The sequence below is a fragment of the Dendrobates tinctorius genome, unplaced genomic scaffold (assembly GCF_039654945.1).
Source record: "Dendrobates tinctorius isolate UK_male_01 unplaced genomic scaffold, ASM3965494v1 ptg000214l, whole genome shotgun sequence".
Classification (NCBI taxonomy): Eukaryota; Metazoa; Chordata; class Amphibia; order Anura; family Dendrobatidae; genus Dendrobates; species Dendrobates tinctorius.
In genome coordinates, this window is record NW_027361881.1 from 6,317,718 (window position 1) to 6,330,000 (window position 12,283).

Sequence of the window (12,283 nt, forward strand, 5' to 3'; positions counted from 1 at the left end):
GGGCTAGATTATATTGTATGGGGGCTTCATTATACTTTGAGGGGGCTACATTATATTCTATTGGGGCTGCATTATACGCTGAGGGGGCTGCCATATATTCTATGGAGGGGCTGCATTATACTATATGAGGGGGGCTGCATTATATTCTATGGGGGATTACATTATATTCTGTGGGATGGCTGCATTATGCTCTAAAGGTGGCTGCATTATACTATAAGAGGGGGGCTGCATTATATTTTATATGGGGGTTACATTATATTGTATGGTGGGGCTGCATTATACTCTGGGGTGGCTGCATTATACTCTGTGGGGTGGCTACATTATGCTCTATGGGGTGGCTGCATTATACTATATGTGGTCTGCATTATACTGTATCGAGGACTATGTGGAATACATTATACTATATGAAGAACTATGGAGTGCATTATACTATGGGAAGTGAATTGTACTACATGGATGACTGGTGGTGTTTTATACTATATGAACCACTATGAGGAGTGTATTATACTATATGGAGGGCTGAGCAGTGTATTTTAATATATGGAGGGCTATGAGGAGTGTATTATACTATATGGAGGACTATGGGGAGTGTATTATTTTTTATGGAGGACTACACCACTGCAATTTTTTTAGATTGCAATCATTTTCAGGAAGAAACTGAGTATTAACACAATTCTTTGGTATTATTATCTTCATTTAATTTGTCTTAAATGAAAAAACACAAAAGAGAATGAAGCAAAAAGCAAAACATTAATCATTTCACACAAAACTCCAAAAATGGGCCAGACAAAAGTATTGGCACCCTCAGCCTAATACTTGGTTGCACAACCTTTAGCCACAATAACTGCGACCAACCGCTTCCGGTAACCATCAATGAGTTTCTTACAATGCTCTGCTGGAATTTTAGACCATTCTTCTTTGGCAAACTGCTCCAGGTCCCTGATATTAGAAGGGTGCCTTCTCCAAACTGCCATTTTTAGATCTCTCCACAGGTGTTCTATGGGATTCAGGTCTGGACTCATTGCTGGCCACCTTAGAAGTCTCCAGTGCTTTCTCTCAAACCATTTTCTAGGGCTTTTTGAAGTGTGTTTTGGGTCATTGTCCTGCTGGAAGACCCATGACCTCTGAAGGAGACCCAGCTTTCTCACACTGGGCCCTACATTATGCTGCAAAATTTGTTGGTAGCCTTCAGACTTCATAATGCCATGCACAAGGTCAAGCAGTCCAGTGCCAGAGGCAGCAAAGCAACCCCAAAACATCAGGGAACCCCCGCCATGTTTGACTGTAGGGACCGTGTTCTTTTCTTTGAATGCCTCATTTTTTCTCCTGTAAACTCTATGTTGATGCCTTTGCCCAAAAAGCTCTACTTTTGTCTCATCTGACCAGAGAACATTCTTCCAAAACGTTTTAGGCTTTTTCAGGTAAGTTTTGGCAAACTCCAGCCTGGCTTTTTTATGTCTCAGGGTAAGAAGTGGGGTCTTCCTGGGTCTCCTACCATACAGTCCCTTTTCATTCAGACGCCGACGGATAGTACGGGTTGACACTGTTGTACCCTTGGACTGCAGGGCAGCTTGAACTTGTTTGGATGTTAGTCGAGGCTCTTTATCCAACATCCGCACAATCTTGCATTGAAATCTCTTGTCAATTTTTCTTTTCCGTCCACATCTAGGGAGGTTAGCCACAGTGCCATGGGCTTTACACTTCTTGATGACACTGCGCACGGTAGACACAGGAACATTCAGGTCTTTGGAGATGGACCTGTAGCCTTGAGATTGCTCATGCTTCCTCACAATTTGGTTTCTCAAGTCCTCAGTGTTAGGCATCGGATTCCTGACACTGCACAGCAGGAATTCAGAGCCAGACATCCAGCGGTCTCCCATTCTCCTCCGACCGCTCCGGGTGCTACTCAGCAATTACGTCGAGCCAGGCGTGCTGCTCAGACTTGCTTTGACTGCCTGGATGTTGCTGTCACCTCTGGTGCAGCAATGGTAGCGCAACCTGCTCTGCAGGGAACCGCTCCAGAGGCTAAGTCCTCGTGCCGTGCTACTGGGCATGCCCGCAAGGGGACCTCTCACTGGAGAGCAGGGGTCACATGCTCAGGTCCTGCGTCAGATCTGATTGGTCCTTCCAGGGTACTGGAAGGTCCCGGAAGCGTATGGCTATAAAAAGCCCGCATGGCGGCTCGGCCATGCGCTAGTGTAGCTTATTATGCTGGATGTGTATGGTGATGGATGCATGGACTGGTGACTCACTTATTAAGAAACCCCTTCCCTCTGATATTACGAATGGTGACAGAGTGTTGGTTAGTCAGCGCCAGATGTGGCAAGCTACATGCCACTGTGCCTCCTGCACTGCACACTAGCGTCCGACGGTGTCCGGCCTTCCGGTGCCGTCGTGCAGCGGCTATAGTTACATTACGCGCTGCGGTAGCAGCGTCCATTGGCGGTTGCGGCTGCAACGCCACTCGCTGGTCATCCTTTGAGGCTAACAGGGTCAGCGTCCTTACATTCTTTATTGTAAGGCGACTCTGTGTCTTAACAGAGCCGCTCTTAGCATTCGGGTGACGTTAACCCGAGCGCAGTACTTTACATTGTGGTGCATCTGCCATTGTCCAGCAGCCGTCTTACCATCTACCGCACGGTGGACTCCGGGCGGTGAACGCACCTCCTATTATTTTTATCTGGTGCGTTCCGCCGACCCTAACATTACACTAGCCCCAGGGTCTGGCTGGTAATGGCAGATGTGCAGCAGTTGCAGCGCTATATTCGGCAGCTGGAGAGCAGGTTGGCAGCTATTGAGAGCGCCAACTCAGCTGCGAATACTGCACTAGCTGCTGCTCAGACAGTTGCTGAGGCTGTCACACGTGTGCCCGCACTTTTGCCCACGCCGACAATTACTCGCCTCCCGCTTCCCGACAAGTTTTCGGGTGATAGCGCCACCTGTAGGTGATTCGTGAGCCAGTGCTCAATTCAGCTCGAGTTATTGGCTGCACGGTTTCCTACAGAGCGGGCTAAGGTGGGCTTTATTGTGTCACTCTTGTCTGGCCGGGCATTACAGTGGGCTACACCGTTGTGGGAACGTGATGATCCTGTGGTTCAGGGTGCTGCTCAGTTCCTCGCGGCCCTGAAGCAGGTCTTTTTGGGACCACGGATCACACACAACACCTCTTTTCAACTTCTGTCCCTAACACAGGGGTCACTCTCGGTCAGCCATTATGCCGTCCGGTTCCGGACTTTGGCTTCCGAATTAGAGTGGCCGGACAAAGCATTAGTCCCGGTGTTTTGGAGAGGGTTGGCTGGGCATGTAAAAGATGCTCTAGCTACTAGAGAAGTTCCCACAAGTCTGGAGAAATTGATTGCAGTTTCCACCCGCATTGACCTCCGGTTTACGGAGAGCGGGCTGGAGCGTGCACAATCCAGACAAAGGGTTAATTTGGCTCCCACTTTCACCAAGCCACTGAGATATCCTGCACAGGAGCTCGTACCCTCTGAACCTATGGAGGTGTCTCGCACCGACTCCAAGCCACCACCGTTGCGAAGCTATGTACGTTGCTATCAGTGCCGACAATTTGGTCACTCGGCTAGCACGTGTCGTTTGCGGACGAAAAAACGCCTACGTCCTGTGGTCATAGGAGGTGGTCAGTCCAACATGAAACCCTTCTCACCCAAACCGGTATTCCAGGGTACCTTAGACAGTGGTCCCTTCACCTGGGAGGCAGAGGTTATCGTGGATTCTGGGGCCGAAGGGAATTTTATGTCCTCAACCAACGCCCAGAAACACGCTATCCCTCAGGTGTTGCTGCCTCAACCACTGACCATCATGGTGGTTAATGGGGCGCATTTGCCCACTCAGGTAACCCATCAGACAGTTCCACTCGGGCTTTCTATCTCTCCCTCCCATCAAGAGATCTTGTCCATGCTCATTTTGCCTGATGGTATTGACCAGGTGCTACTTGGTCTTCCCTGGCTCTGTTGCCACTCTCCTCATATCGAGTGGGCATCAGGGAAAATACTGGCTTGGAGCAAGGATTGTGAGGGAAGGTGTCTGAAGGGCAGTCTTCAGGTGGCTTCCACTGAAGTGCCTGCGGATCTCTCCACGCTTCCTAAATCCTACCATCAGTACGCGGACGTTTTCTCCAAAAAATCTGCGGAGACGCTCCCGCCACACCGCCCATATGATTGCCTGATAGACCTCATGCCAGTCACAGAACCTCCTAGGGGTTGTGTGTATCCCCTATCACTCCCCGAAACAGAAGCTATGTCACAATATATCCGGGAGAACCTGGCTAGAGGTTTTATCAGGAAGTCGGTGTCGCCGGCTGGTGCAGGGTTCTTTTTCGTTCAGAAGAAGAGCAGAGAGTTACGTCCCTGCATTGATTACAGAGGTCTCAATGCCATAACAGTAAAGAACAAATACCCTCTTCCGCTGATCTCTGAACTGTTTGACAGGTTGCGAGGGGCCCGGATCTTTACGAAACTCGATCTACGGGGGGCATACAACTTGATTTGCATTCGCGAGGGAGACGAGTGGAAGACAGCCTTTAATACCAGGGATGGCCACTATGAATATCTGGTCATGCCCTTCGACCTGTGTAATGCGCCAGCTGTCTTCCAAGATTTCGTCAACGACATCTTCCGCGACATGCTCTCTACTTCGGTGGTGGTCTATCTGGATGACATACTCATCTTCTCGCCAGATTTGACCACTCACCGGAGAGACGTATGCAGGGTCTTCGACCGTCTACGGGCGAACTCTCTATACGCCAAGCTGGAGAAATGTCAGTTTAAGCAGGAGTCCTTGCCGTTCCTGGACTACATCATCTCGGCCCAGGGGTTGGCTATGGATCTGGCCAAACTACAAGCGGTGATGGACTGGCAGGAACCCCATTCACTCAAAGCGGTGCAGCGCTTCTTAGGGTTCGTAAATTACCGCCAGTTTATACCGCACTTCTCCACATTGGTGGCTCCTTTGGTTGCTCTCACCAAGAAAGGAGCTAATCCTAATGCTTGGTATGAACAGGTCTCCAAAGCCTTCTTGTCTATCAAATCCCACTTTGTTGGCACTCCCATCCTACATCGTCCCGATGTGAACAAGCCATTTATACTGGAGGTAGATGCCTCTTCCGTCGGTGCAGGAGCAGTCCTCTTTCAGAAGGATGCTCAAGGTCGGAAGCATCCATGCTTCTTCTTCTCAAAGACCTTCTCACCGGCGGAGAAGAATTACTCCATCGGTGACAGGGAGCTGCTGGCCATGAAGTTGGCCTTTTCTGAGTGGAGACATCTCCTGGAGGGGGCTCGGTTTCCCTTCCAGGTATACACGGACCACAAAAATCTGGTCTATTTGCAGACGGCCCAGCGCCTGAACTCCCGTCAGGCTAGGTGGTCGCTCTTCTTTTCCCGCTTCCGCTTCACCCTGCATTATCTCACCGGAGAGAAGAACGTCCGTGCGGATGCTCTTTCACGCTCGGTGGTTTCGGCGGAAGAGGGAGAGGCTCAGCCTCGGCTTATTCTCCCGCCAGAGAGTTTTACGACCGTGGCTCCAGTTTCACTCGAGTCAGTGCCACCGGGCAAGACCTTGGTGCTTCCTCAGCTACGGCCGGAGGTCCTCGCCTGGGCACACGCCTCCAGGGTGGGTGGTCATTTTGGTAATAAATGGACCACCGAACTCCTGGCAAGGTCATACTGGTGGCCGCATATGGCTCGAGATGTCAGGGAATATGTGCAAGCATGCGTCTCGTGTGCTCGGAACAGACCCTCTAGACAGAGGCCGGCGGGGCTGTTATATCCCTTGCCAGTGGCGGATAGACCATGGGAGATGGTTGGCATGGATTTCATCGTTGGCTTGCCCAAGTCTGGTGGCAGTACGGTCATCTGGGTGGTCACCAACCATTTTTCCAAAATGGTGCATCTGGTGCCACTCGCACGCTTGCCTTCCGCTCGTGGTCTTGCCACTTTGTTCATTAAGCATGTATTCCGTTTGCATGGCATGCCGGACAAAATCGTGAGTGACCGAGGGCCCCAGTTTGCGTCTCAGTTTTGGAGGGAGCGCTGCAGCTTACTCAGCATCGAGCTAAATTTGTCCTCCCCTTATCATCCCGAGACGAATGGCTTGGTCGAGAAAGCCAATCAGACCTTGGTCACCTACTTACGGCATTTTGTCTCTGCCAGGCAGGATGACTGGGCATCCTTGCTACCTTGGGCTTAATTTGCCCTAAACACTGCGGTGGCTGACTCCACTGGTCAGACGCCCTTCCTCCTAAACTACGGCCAACATCCACGCGTCCCTGTCCCGATGCCAGTGTCCTCCACTGACTCCAGGGTGGCAGACTGGGCAGTGGAGGCTCGGGACATTTGGGATCGCACTCAGGATGCTATCCGTGCGTCTAAGGAAAGGATGAGGGTGTTGACCGACACGCATCGGCGACCTGCTCCTTGCTTCTCCCCTGGCGACATGGTATGGCTTTCCACCCGAAATATTAAACTTCGGGTCGAGTCCCCTAAGTTCGCGCTGCGATATATTGGACCTTTCAAGGTTCTCGAGCGAATTAGCTCGGTGGTCTACCGCCTGGCTCTTCCTCCACATTTAGCCATTCCGGACGTGTTTCATGTGTCCCTCCTCAAACCAGTTCACATGGTCCGGTTTTCTGAGTCATCGGCCGGGTCGTCAGACTTGTCGTCTGACGAGTTTGAGGTTAATGCCATCGTAGGGCGCAAGTTTGTCCGTGGCAAAAAATTTTATTTAGTGGATTGGAAGGGTCATGGGCCTGAGGCTCGGACCTGGGAGCCGGTGGAAAACATCCATGCCCCGCTCCTGATCGAGGCTTTCGAGCGCAGTGGGGAGGAGGGGTAATGTTAGGCGTCGGATTCCTGACACTGAACAGCCGGAATCCAGAGCCAGACATCCAGCGGTCTCCCATTCTCCTCCGACCGCTCCGGGTGCTGCTCAGCAATCACGGCGAGCCAGGCGTGCTGCTCAGACTTGCTCTGACAGCCTGGATGTTGCCGCCACCTCTGGTGCAGCAATGGTAGCACAACCTGCTCTGCAGGGAACTGCTCCAGAGGCTAAGTCCTCGTGCCGTGCTACTGGGCATGCCCGCAAGGTGACCTCTCACTGGAGAGCAGGGGTCACATGCTCAGGTCCTGCATCGGATCTGATTGGTCCTTCCAGGGTACTGGAAGGTCCCAGAAGCGCATGGCTATAAAAAGCCAGCATGTCGGCTCGGCTATGCGCTAGTGTAGCTTATTATGCTGGATGTGTATGGTGATGGATGCATGGACTGGTGACTGACTTATTAAGAAACCCCTTCCCTCTGATAATACGAATGGTGACAGATTGTGGCAAGCTACACGCCACTGTGCCTCCTGCACTGCACACTAGCGTCCGACGGTGTCCGGCCTTCCGGTGCCGTCGTGCAGCGGCTATAGCTACTGCCGCGCTGCGGAAGCAGCGTCCATTGGCGGTTGCGGCTGCAACGCCACTCGCTGGTCATCCTGTGAGGCTAACAGGGTCAGCGTCCTTACATTCTTTATTGTAAGGCGACTCTGTGTCTTAACAGAGCCGCTCTTAGCATTCGGGTGACGTTAACCCGAGCGCAGTACTTTACCTTTTGGTGCATCTGCCATTGTCCAGCAGCGGTCTTACCATCTACCGCACGGAGGACCCCGGGCGGCGAACGCACCTCCTATTATTTTGGTGCGTTCCGCCGACCCTAACACTCAGACAGTTCTTTGGTCTTCTTTCTTTTCTCCATGCTCAGTGTGGTACACACAAGGACACAGGACAGAGGTTGAGTCAACTTTAATCCATGTCAACTGGCTGCAAGTGTGATTTAGTTATTGCCAACACCTGTTAGGTGCCACAGGTAAGTTACAGGTGCTGTTAATTACACAAATTAGAGAAGCATCACATGATTTTTCCAACAGTGCCAATACTTTTGTCCACCCTCTTTTTTATGTTTGGTGTGGAATTATATCCAATTTGGCTTTAGGACAATTCTTTTTGTGTTTTTTCATTTAAGACAAATTAAATGAAGATAATAATAACAAAGAATTTGTGTTTGCAATCATTTTCAGGAAGACACTGAGTATTATCTGACAGAATTGCAGGGGTGTCAATACTTTTGGCCACAACTGTATGAGGAGTGTATTATACTATATGGAGGACTATGAGAAGTGTATTATACTATATGGAGGACTATGGGGAGTGTATTATACTATATGGAGGACTATGAGGAGTGTATTATACTATATGGAGGACTATGAGAAGTGTATTATACTATATGGAGGACTGAGGAGTGTATTATACTATATGGAGGACTATGAGAAGTGTATTATACTATATGGAGGACTATGGGGAGTGTATTATACTATATGGAGGACTATGAGGAGTGTATTATACTATATGGAGGACTATGAGGAGTGTATTATACTATATGGAGGACTATGAGAAGTGTATTATACTATATGGAGGACTATGGGGAGTGTATTATACTATATGGAGGACTGAGGAGTGTATTATACTATATGGAGGACTATGGGGCACATTATATTATATGGAGGACTATGGAGTGTAAACTGTAGATGTGTTGCTGATAACACGATACTGTATGAGGACAGATTGATCCATTAGTGATCGTTCTGTCCCCATCATTCTTTCTCAGATGGTGGAAAGAGGCCGGGAAACAAGTGTTGAACGACTTCAATATTGTTGATCGCACTCATTTAGCGTCCTGAACTCCGCGCCTGTAACTACAATCTAAATGCTTCTGTGTGATGTGCAATATGTCTGCATTTGAGGCCCCATTTTAAACTTTGCCTAGGGCCCCACTTTGCCTAAAAGCGGCCCTGCTTCCATTCATACATTATGTACTTTTTAAGAATAGTTTATCGTCAGTGATGCAGCTACATCAGGTGGATAGGGCGTTGCACTTGCGCCCTGGTGAATAAGACCCTTTGCTACAGGAGGACAGTTGATCGGGAAGGGTTTCTATCAATTAATTAAAACATAAAATAGACATAATAAAACAATGATCATACATGCCCTAAATCCGAGTATAGTACTCTGCCCCACCTCGATATTCAGTAAATTTTCGGAAAAAGCTGTCATGTGTGAACAAGAGGCATAATACTTTATTTGGCCATTATATCAGTTGTATAGTTTTTCACCAGTCTTTCTTTCTGTAAGCTAGTTGCTAAGATGGTTCCTATACACAGTACGCACAGACATGAGGTATTCTTACTCTCCTGTCTCTATATAGTATAGTACATTTTCAGAAAGAAGAAATACATGGAAGACATTATATAGCATTGTTGCTCATTGTAGCTGTGAATCCACCACCAGCTGACATCAATACTTACTAGAAAGCAGCAGCGTAATGTACATTATACAGTACTGTTGTTCATTGTAGCTGTGAATCCATCACCAGCTGAGATTAATAATTACTAGAAAGCGTCAGCATAATGTTCATTATACAGTACTGTTGTTCATTGTAGCTGTGAATCCACCACCAGCTGAGATCAATAATTACTAGAAAGCAGCATAATGTACATTATACAGTACTGATGTTCATTGTAGCTGTGAATCCACCACCAGCTGAGATCAATAATTACTAGAAAGTAGCAGCCTAATGGACATTATACAGTACTGTTGATTGTAGCTGTGAATCCACCACCAGCTGACATCAATACTTACTAGAAAGCAGCAGCATAATGGACATTATACAGTACTGTAGTTCATTGTAGCTGTGAATCCACCACCAGCTGAGATTAATAATTGCTAGAAAGCAGCAGCATATAGGACATTATATAGCATTGCTGTTCATTGTAGCAGGGAATCCATCACTGAGGTGATATCAACAGTTGCTAGAAAGCAGCTGCAAACAGTATATTCTACAGCACTGAGTATTGTAGCTGTGAATCCATCACTGGAGTGAGATTACTTAGTGGAAAGCAGCATAGAGGACATTATACAGCAATAATGAATATTGCAGCTGTGAATCCATCACTGGAGTGGGATCACTTACTAGAAAGCAGCATAGAGGACATTACACAGCAAAAATAAATATTAAAGCTGTGAATCATTCTCTGGGGTGAAAAAAATTATCAAAAAACAGGGAAAGACACTACATAGCACTACTGCACAATGCAGCTGAGAATCCAGCTCTGACGTCAGATATACAAATACTGGAAAGCAGAAGCGTGAAAAGCATTACACAGCAGTACTGAGCACTGTGGCTGTGAATCCAGCACTAGGGATAGCTAATAAGTAGCTCATAATTAGAAGAGGAGCAGATTTCTCTGATAATATACATTGCAGATTTTTTTTTATATTCACTTACTCTATTGAAGACCCAGACAACTATTAATGTGTCTTATTGAGATGTCCCACAAGTGACATTCCCTTTAAGTGACCCTCAGCGATCACTGCACAGTAATATATTCTCCACGCTTCTTCCCCGGAGCGATCTGTGCCAAAGCATCTAATAAAAAGAGCATGAGCGTCTATGGATTAAAAGCGTTTCTTGCAGAGAGGATCTCCAAGTAATTTAATAACGGGACCATAGATGCGGAGCACTGACGGCGGGATTTATACGTAGTAATTGGGTTTCTGAGGAAAGAGATGACACTACGAGAGCATCAGCCAACTTGTATCGCTTCTCATTTCTGCCTCCTTAAAGGGGAAGATCTGTAAAAGAAAAGCCGTCAGGAAAGTGACACTCGGGGATCTGATTGGTTTCTGTAGGCAGCCCCCCCACATTTGGTTACATTGTATCCCCTTTATTTGAAGCAGGTGCCCCCTGTCTGACTCTGGTCGCTGATGCCGCCCTTCTGTGTGAAGGTGATGAGGAGGATACATTATTGTGATATTCGCCTTCTTTCTTCTAAAAACAAAAAAGGCACAGAAGAAAATAAAGGAAAATAACTCGCTATTATATAAAGACGGCTGCATGTCTGAAATGACAGCTCCGTTCTCATGACTTCAATCTGCAGAACGTCCACTGATGCCGCTCTCCGGACCCGGAGATTATACTTGGCATATGTAACATAGTAACATAGTTTTGAAGGCTGAAGGGAGACCTTATGTCCATCTAGTTCAGCCCATTTTTAGTGCAGCTTCTGCATTGTTGATCCTGGGGAAGGCAAAAAACCCACAGAGTAGAAGCCAATTTTCTCCATAGGGAAAAAAAATTCCTTCCCCTAAGCTGGGTCAACCATCTACCTATAATATTCTGTTATTCGTGACCTTCTATACTGTTACAAGAAAAGCCTCCATTCCTTTCTTACATTCATTCAGTGAGTTGGCCATCACCACTTCCTCAGGAAGAGAATTCCAGAGCCTCACTGCTCTTACCGTGAAGAACCCTCTTCTATGCTGGTGCAGAAATTGTCTTTCCTCCAAGCGAAGAGAATGCCCCCTTGTTCTTGTCACAGTCCTTGCTGCTGTTTTTGCAAGAGTAAAATCACTTTCCATTTAAAAAAAAATAATATTTTTCATAAATAATAATCAAAGTAATAATATTTACAAATAATAAACTATTCATCTGTCAATATAAAAAAAATGTCCCCTCTCTGCTCACAGCACAGATGTATCCACACAAAATAATATTAGACGTAAATTACATTCCTTATCAGCAGAACAGGGTCATGATCCATTTTTGGACCTGTGGCACAACTGGCTTCTCAGATTAAAACTTTTTTTCCTTTCAGGCCATCGGGGGTTAATGTCAGTCCCCCCCCCACCTGCTGGTGTAAGTGCATTGCTGCTGGGTCAGCTGATGTGGGTGGTGACCACTCCCACCATCTTTCAAGAGGTCACCTGATGCATCAGCTGACGGTTGGTGTTAGCGCATTCTACAGTGACCAAACTGGAGGAAGGAGCTTGCTGGGTGCAGTGGTGCTTCAGCGGAATACTTTGATCTGGTGCCTTTATCCTGCTGTGCGCTGCTTTGCAGCAAAAAGCTAAGTGTTACGTTTTTTGTTGCATTGTCCCTTTTGGTGTCTGCTTTTACATTCCTTTTGTGGTTGTCTTAGTGCAGTGGTGGGACCAGTGCTCTCACCTGCCAGTTCCCTACATAGGGGTATGAGCAGAGCAAGTGAGGGATTAGGTAACCTGCTCGGCGACAGGGTGAAAGAACCCGTATAGGGACAATAGTGAGATCAAGACACATCCTCAGGTGAGTGCACGAGGTGTCCATTACCCCATTCACTATCGATAGGGCCCACCGTTGTTTCCCTGGTGTTCCCTTGTGTATTGTGCTGGATCAGTCACTCCATGACAAATAGTG

At 47.7% G+C, this 12,283-nt stretch overlaps 2 long non-coding RNA genes across 2 annotated transcripts in view; one reads left to right on the plus strand and one right to left on the minus strand.

Moving 5' to 3' along the window:
- The window catches only part of LOC141058778 (uncharacterized), a 285,572-nt gene that overhangs the window by 50,088 nt on the left and 223,201 nt on the right, over positions 1–12,283 (plus strand). The gene's annotated exons all lie outside the window — the stretch shown is intronic.
- On the minus strand, positions 9,109–11,528 carry LOC141058677 (uncharacterized). Its single transcript, XR_012222272.1, has 2 exons — positions 11,350–11,528; positions 9,109–10,683 (listed from the first exon to the last, which is right to left on the minus strand). It is a non-coding gene; the product is annotated as an uncharacterized lncRNA (long non-coding RNA).